Below are 8,415 nucleotides of genomic sequence, written 5' to 3'. Positions count from 1 at the left end.
CCTGGAGGGAACCAACATATGGTTTTGTTTTAATTAAAACGTATTGTTTATTAAAATATAATCACCGGAAAATATTAACACGGTAACATTGTATGATAATACTTTTTTTTATGTTTGAGAACTAACCACTTTTCTGGTCCAATTCACGACACACTATACACACATTTAACTACCTCGAGCAATTACAGTTAAAAAGACTTGTCAATAGAGCAATTGAGCGATTAGCAACCCTAAGTCAAGGTGGTGGAGACACACGAACCCGTACAGGTAATTCTACCGTCTACGAACACAATACACTTAAATATATCCCTATTTTATTTACAATAGTTAGCTAAATAACGGTACAATTTCGTATTTGCTTTTGTCGGTTATAAGTCGATGAAAATCGGTGTTTAAAAGGTGATTGGTGGTTGAAGAGAGTATTGTATTATTTTGATATTGCAAAACACAGTTTATGACCTACGGGGGTAGAAATGTCATTGACTCGATAGTCTCATTTACACACAAAAAGCATGCTCAACAAAATCTGAGTATTGACCTATGCTCATACATTATTTTTCTTACTTTGCCTGCTATCAATTATGTTTTCTCTGCCTTTTTTAGGAGACAAACATACGATAATTAATTGTTTTTGAAAGCTGTTTGTTTTATTGCTTACCTTCTTGATGTTAATTTGATCAAATTTGTTGTGATGTACTAATAAAGAGTGAATTATGCATATAGAATTATATAAAATCATCCTTTATTTCAAATAAAAAAACACAAGAATGAAAAAACATCCCAGGTCACAGTTTGGGGGACCAAGCATATTCAGGGCAAGACAAGGCAACTAATATAAAACACTTAAAATAAGAAGGCAAAAATAGTAGAAAACACATCAGGCATAAAATCCATATAAAAATAAGCAGTGAAAATGTTACAATTCTAAAATTGTAATTAATTGTGAGTCCATCAATACCGTACGCCATTTAATTTATGAATGCTGCTACGATGGATGGAGAATTTAAATTTCAATACTTTCTATTGTAAAAATCGTAAGAAAAAATATCCGATATTAATACAGCACTTCCTGTGGTTCAATAAGAAAGTGCCACACTTTTGAACTTCCGGAGAAGGAAGTATTTAAACGGGAAAAGGCACGCCTTCACGATGATTAAAATAAGGCAATTGTAACCACATAATTGTTTGTTACAAGTAGGCAATCTTGAGAATTTTGATCAATGTCTTTAAGAAAGATTCCATTAGCTCTATAGCTATCGCGTATCTACGCGAAAAATGAGTTGTTAAATTAAACGCGACGGCTCGATCTCAGAAGAGCCGTCACAATGATGCTGTGCGAAGATAGCTAGTGTGTGTGGAACCAGTAGCATGGAATGTGGTGAATCTTACGAGGAAGTTGCAAAATGGTGGTTCCACTTCCATTTTACTACTGTATTACTGAACATAATATCGTGCTATTCCACCGCAAGCTGGTTAATTTGTAACTTCCTGTTTATGTGTAGGATGGTCTTCGTAGAGTAACATCCTGTTAATGAACTTGACCCGGGAGTTGTTTGTTTAAAGACTCTTCTAGATAATTATGTAATGTGTTTCTTAAACTTGGTTTCCACGAGGAAGCAACGCAAAACATACGCGCAACATTAGGTAACTTATAATTCAGATGAGCTGTTGGTTTGGTCAGATTATTACGTCCCAGTCAACTGCATATATTATTGAATGTAGGCCTATTAATTACTCATGTTATTTTTTGTTAATTCGTTTGTTTATTTCTATGGTAACTGTGGTTAATAATATACCTGCCGTTCCAGGTACAATTAAAAGATACGATGACTATATATGGGATTGTACTTGTATAGGCTAACCCACGATTTACAGATTAGACAGTCCATAACAAATCCTGGTAATTTCCACTGGATAAGCACAATCAGCTATACCTATTGATAAATCGACCACTAATCCATAAGAGAGCTAAATTATAGCGGTAAGGAATAATTGGGTTGCGACATTCCACAACGCCCAGTTTTAATAGGGTTTTATTCATTTTGATAATCTGTAAGATGCATCAATTTATCAGTCAATTAATATTTTAATCTGGTTAATGCATAGATATTTAAAATTTACCATAAAAGCGGAATTAAGCGCATTAGTTTCGTTAAAAAACACTCAAAATAGCAACATAATTGTGTCCAAAAGTACGTACGTACAATTGAGCTAATTGCGGCAATATTATTCAGTACTAAGAATTTTATTCTATTAAACTTGTTGTAAATTAGGGACGTAATTAGCGACCCTTTTAACGACGCGTCAGCACTCGACTACCCAGCTATCGAGTGTACACGCTTAGAAACACAAGATCATAGCCAGAATCACTTCTAGACCTAATAGTTACATTGTCTTGTGAAATAAATCAGTCAGTCTTTGCACACGCAACGATTCTCGGTGTGACGTCATGATATTTGTAAGAAACATCATAAACCGTAAATATCTTGTCACATCTTTCACAATATCATTACAGTATTTGGTTGCAATTTTTGAAAAATCTTAATGATCTCGAAACCGTTCTATTAATACAAATTAACGCATTGCCAATATTTACGGTAACCATGTTGACTCATACCGCTTCTGCGGTAAATAAATCATTATTATTACATATTACAACTTCCCCCCTACATAAAAATATGAATAATATCAATATTTATAATTTAATGCAAATATGGAATTAAAAACTGGCTGTTGGCCAAAAACAGAAGTCAAACAAAATTAGGCCAAGCGGATTTTGCTAAAGTTTGTGATTACAATCCCATATTGTAGCGTAGGATTGCGTGGTATGGATAATTAGATTCGGTATTAATAATGTTATAGGCCTAATCACTAGAAACACATCGTAAAAATGATTCATATCAACACAGTACAAATTTGTGTGATATTAAAATAGAAACATTTCTTATGTATTTGTGACATAATCTGTATAGGCAGTTAAAATTAGAGTAGGCCTCAGGCCAGAACTTGCATAAGTTGAATTTGTTATTAAAATTAATTTGTAATATAAGATAAATAATAATAGAACTATATTGTTGAATTGTCATTGTATCAATGTGTTTTGTTGGGGAACCCTTTGGAAACAAACCTTTGGGCTTAAAGGGTTATCCCCTGCTGTCCATGTTTAATGTTTGTATATTTCTATGTATTTGTTTTCATTCAAATACTTAGGCCTATGCTGTTTTATAAATGTTACTGTTCTTGGAAAGCAATAAATACTTACTTACTTACCTACTTACAGAACCCTATTATAGATAATACCAAAAACAGATCAAAGTGTATAGCCTACACGGGAAAATAAGGCCTAATAGGATGTTCCCTGAATAGGGATGTTCCAAAGGATTTGTTCTACTTTAATTGCTTACATTTAAATGAACCATTTCACAATTGTCTAGTATCAATTGCTCTTATGTTTTTACTGTAAACAAGGACACTGGCAAATCTATGTCCTAACCTATTCATAATTTTGTTTTAATTTGGGTACATTGAATTGCCAAAATAACAATAATTAAACGATAACTTAATGATTATTTAAAAAATAGAGCAGGGAAGTTGCACTATGACCTATATTAAGGTATTTATAATATGATTATCATCATCTTTTTCGTCCTTTTGTGAATTCTTCTATAGGCATTTTAGTTGCCTCAATTAATAAACCACACAGAGTCTACGGTTTACAATATAATACAATTTAGGGACTTTTCTGAAACACCTTTTGAGTCATTTTGGGAATTCTTTGAGACATTTTTTAATTCAATAAACACGGGGCCTACGCTGCCCTGCGGCTTACAAGTCAATTTATTTTAGAAACTTATGAATGCGCAGAATATTTGATATACTCTTTAAATTTTGAGTGCATGATATAATAATATAATATGTCTCATAGTGTGTAAATTTCAGTGAGTGATTTAATTGATTTTAATCACTTCACTCGTACTTCTTAATCGCTTTATATCTACTGTATTAAAATTTTGATTTAAATATCAATCATCTAAACACTTCATTGTCCTGTCGCCGGAAAGATTCTTTCCGAGTGAGCAATAACGACATAACCAGGATTAAAAATGAGAAGACAAAAAATAGTAGGCATATATACAGTACGTCTAAGCGTGTGTGTAAGCGACGAAGTTGAAAATTGCGATTTAAAAATATTTCATTTTGTCGCGCTAAGGGATAATTATGTAACAATACCAGGCTTCAGTTAAATGTTACTAAATGTACGTTTCCCGGAAAATCTGGGACAGCTAGGGTTGGTATCCGAAACGGTTATGTCAACAAAAGTGTTTACATTGTGTCCGTCTATCTCAGAATTAAGCATCCTTAATTTGTATATACTTATACTTTCACATTTTGAATGAATAATGTAAATACCCATAATACTTTCTACCGGATTGGAACATTGTTATGATATCACATGACAATCATTAATCAACGTTTCTCTTCCATCCGGGTTATAATGATTTTACCTGCAACCGTAGTACAATACATTGTATCCTCTTTATTCAATTAGGATTGTTATGCTAACATTAATCATGCTGAAAGATTTACCATACCCACGTATAAGACATAGCCCATATTATTGATTGTATTTCATGTTCGTTAAAGATGTATTGTCCCCCAAAAACATTAAAAATGAAGAGTGATTACATCATACTTTGGATAGGTTATTTTGTAGTTTTAATAAAGTAGTAAAAATAGAAAAAATATTTTTTTCACTTATAAAAATTACCCATTGGCTGGCAGCCAATTTGACTATTTTGTTTCTTCAGGTAAATACATTTTTTTCTATCCAATTTTTGGTCAAAATGGATAAATATTATGTGACATTGAAATGGCATATTAAAATAAACAAATTTTAAGAATTATTTTTCAGGGGGACAATACATCTTTAAAAGATGGTAGCGATGTAACCTCCTTTCTCTCCCTAACAACTTCTCTTCGAATTCTCCATTGTCTGATTAACATCGACTTGGAGCCGACTTGATGTGGGGCTGACTTGACATTGGCCGAGAAGGCTTAGGGCCGAATTGACCTGCACCCCTGACCCGTCTGATAAATGGCTAGTACACTATGTATCCGTTTCAGGGTTAGGCTAAACCTGGAAATTTGGCATATGGTGGTAATAGAAATGAATAAATAAATTATCTTGATCATAATTCGTTATCTTTGTACAGGTACGCTAAAGGTGACTTCCGCGCGGCAGAATAATAATCCTAGGATTGGTATCCGGTATAAAATCCCTTATAAAGGTGGTATAAAATGTAACTTCAAGTACAGGCTAAAACTCTGTAATAAATCTAAATAGTAAAACTGATGTTTAGATAGTTTGATACCAAAATACAATGCAAATAGAAAGAACTGCTTCAGAGTTAGGCTACAGCAGAAAGCTAATTCCAGAAATTGTCTTGGTGGACGGAAAGGGGGGTAGGGGAATTGAATACATTGTGTGTAAAGTTGATCGAAATTATGTTATATCTTGGGCAGCCTCTGCATCTGTGTGCATCATCAAAAGCAATGCAAGTTTGATACGAGAGACCCACTTTTGGTACGACTTTGTTTTGTCATGTTGAATCATCAACATTTAAGCCTAATCCGCATACCATGAACACAGAAAACATTACCAGACCTGAACGAATAAAATAATAATATAGACGTTAGTTTATAGTCTAGTGGTTTATAATAATAATAATAATAATAATAATAATTCAAAAATAATTTTGAATAGGCCTAACACATTCTTAATTCCAGGCGTCTATAGTCTACTGAAAAGCGCTATACGAATTTTTAAATATGTAAGAGTAGTTTTATTTGTTACGACATTAACATTTTAAAAAACCACAAAAAATGAATAGACCTAACAGATTCTTAATATCAGGTGTTTATGAGAAGTGCTATACAAATTATAACTATTATAGAATTATAGAATTATCAAATTACTATGTTAATAGCTGTTTTAAAAAAACAATTATTTTGAATTCTCAAAACGTCATAATAGCAAACGTCAAAGTACACAAATATTTTCCCACAATCTAAGAGGATAAAGTTGTATGTGAAGTGTATGCTTATCCTATAACAGTATTTACGTAGGATATTCTTAAGCATCTTAACCATCAGGTAATGTTGAGAGTATCCCGGTCGGTACATTTGATATTACGCATACCTTATGATTCTTGACATCAGGTGTGGATACACTTTTACTAATCATTGAGATTATACTTGACCATTGAGATTATACTTGACCACTGAGATTATACTTGACCACTGACAGGTGGAAGTTTGGAAAAATGTCAACATCATGCTTTGTCAAAAATACAAATAATATATAAAAAAAAATTAATAATACAAAATTTGTTATATAAAATATTTAAAAAAATATTCCGTCATTGGTAAAATTATGATGCGAATTTAAGTGCCAAAACGAACGGCTTCTATGCCAAAACAAACTAGCGATCGACCAAAGGGACATAACAAGCAAACAAACTTATATAAAATACTGGGACCTTTTCCATCTTTGATATTTCAATCTTAAATATAAATTTGATGCGTATGTTGAAACATCACTCTGTGTGATAACCAATCAACATGGCATTTTGTACCTCAAATATAGACAGACACGTTAACACGAACGATCAAGCAATTTAATAACAACTTTTGACGAACCAAACTCTAAGATTTAAAAAAATGTCCGACAACTTGAGTTCGTCGAAATCTGGAATAAAAGATAACAACGAGACACAACAGAGAATAAATTATCAAATATAAAATATGTATTTTGCCAAACAAATTTTCAGTCATATTTTACTAATTTATTTTAGAGACTTGTCTTTCAACACTTATTTCTTTCAATTATGATGTCTGATTGTTCTACAGACCAGACTATGTCTGACTATACTCTGAAAGGCCTATTTAGATAGTAATCTTGAAGTTTAACATGCAATGGTATACCATACGATTATATAGTAATACAAATAAAAACATTCACATATATTGTCACGGTGTTGATATTTACTCTCAATTTTCTTTTTGTCGTCTGAAAGTGTAAATTACAGTACAATAGTTTAGGCCTATATTCCATGGACCTAAGGTACAAAAGAGTGTGCAAACATGACCCCATGAGGTTTAATCTGCAGGGCTTCGTTACCTGAAATTATCTTGTTAACTGTTCTGAAGAAGGTAGTATAATAGACAGAGTAAATTACAAAATAAATACATTCTGTCGAAATATCAGGTCGAAATTTAAGACCCAATCTTACTCAGCCTAAATCGGTGAATTTAACCTTTAAGACGTCAACTCTTTTGGGTGGAATGGGGTGAAACTATATGTCACTATTTATTTGCATCTGTTACTCTGTGGAGTACCTGTAACACAAAAAGTTGACCTGTTATATCTGCCATGCGGCGCCCACGGCTAATACATGGAAACAAGTTAGATTAGGTTATTTCCGCGCACATCTTGCGCATGCTGAATAACCATCCTGCAATTTATGCATTACAATAATAAATAAACTCAAATCCACTATCCACATACAGCTTTGATCTTTAATAGTACTTTCACATTTACCAATGAAACGCTTATTATAGATGTATATATTTGTATACAACGTCATGAAAATCGTCTACCAACATTAAGATAATAACGTCAATGAGGGCCATAGTCGTAACTTCAGGTCAAATTTACAACTCGCGAGTGAATCACACTTCCTCCGTTGAGGTGGTTTCCACACGCAACCTGTGCTTTGACTTGTGCAGCCTAGAATTACATCAGACATTGTCTACGCGCCTAATTTCTTCTTTTTTTAAATTTATGTAATACTTTTTCTGATTCAGACAAGTTCCAGAAATACACTGTCTAATGGGAAAGCAGACGATTCCACGATTAAATATTTTCATCACATGATTATGTTTCATATTATTTTGCTTGTCGTCGCATTTTTGCTATCTATCAATCTGAAACTGCAATTGATAGGCATATTTTTTTGAAAAAAATACTGTGATATGGCCTAGCAATTCACAGAATTACATAAGTAATTTGCCTTTGGATTTATATATAAAGAACAATGTAGATGCTATCGCATTTACAATATCCTATAATGCAATTCTCTGTGAATTTGTAGGCTTCAGTGAAAGTTGTACTCAAAATTATTAGTAATTCTTCGGATTAATCAGTCGCGACAAGTTTGTGTTAATAGCTAATTCAGTGTAGAAAGATGAAAGCATGTATGTGAACAGAGTACAATGAACATGATACACTTGAATGAAACTAGTACTGTTAGTAGGTTAGTACTTAGGAACAGTATCAAATCGTAACAATTGATAAGTAAACCTTATTACCCTCCTAAAAATATAGTTTAAAGTTTTGATCTTATCTTATAGTAG

Source organism: Antedon bifida, chromosome 1 (assembly GCF_963402885.1).
Source record: "Antedon bifida chromosome 1, ecAntBifi1.1, whole genome shotgun sequence".
Taxonomy (NCBI): Eukaryota; Metazoa; Echinodermata; class Crinoidea; order Comatulida; family Antedonidae; genus Antedon; species Antedon bifida.
Note: the sequence above shows the minus strand (reverse complement) of the source record.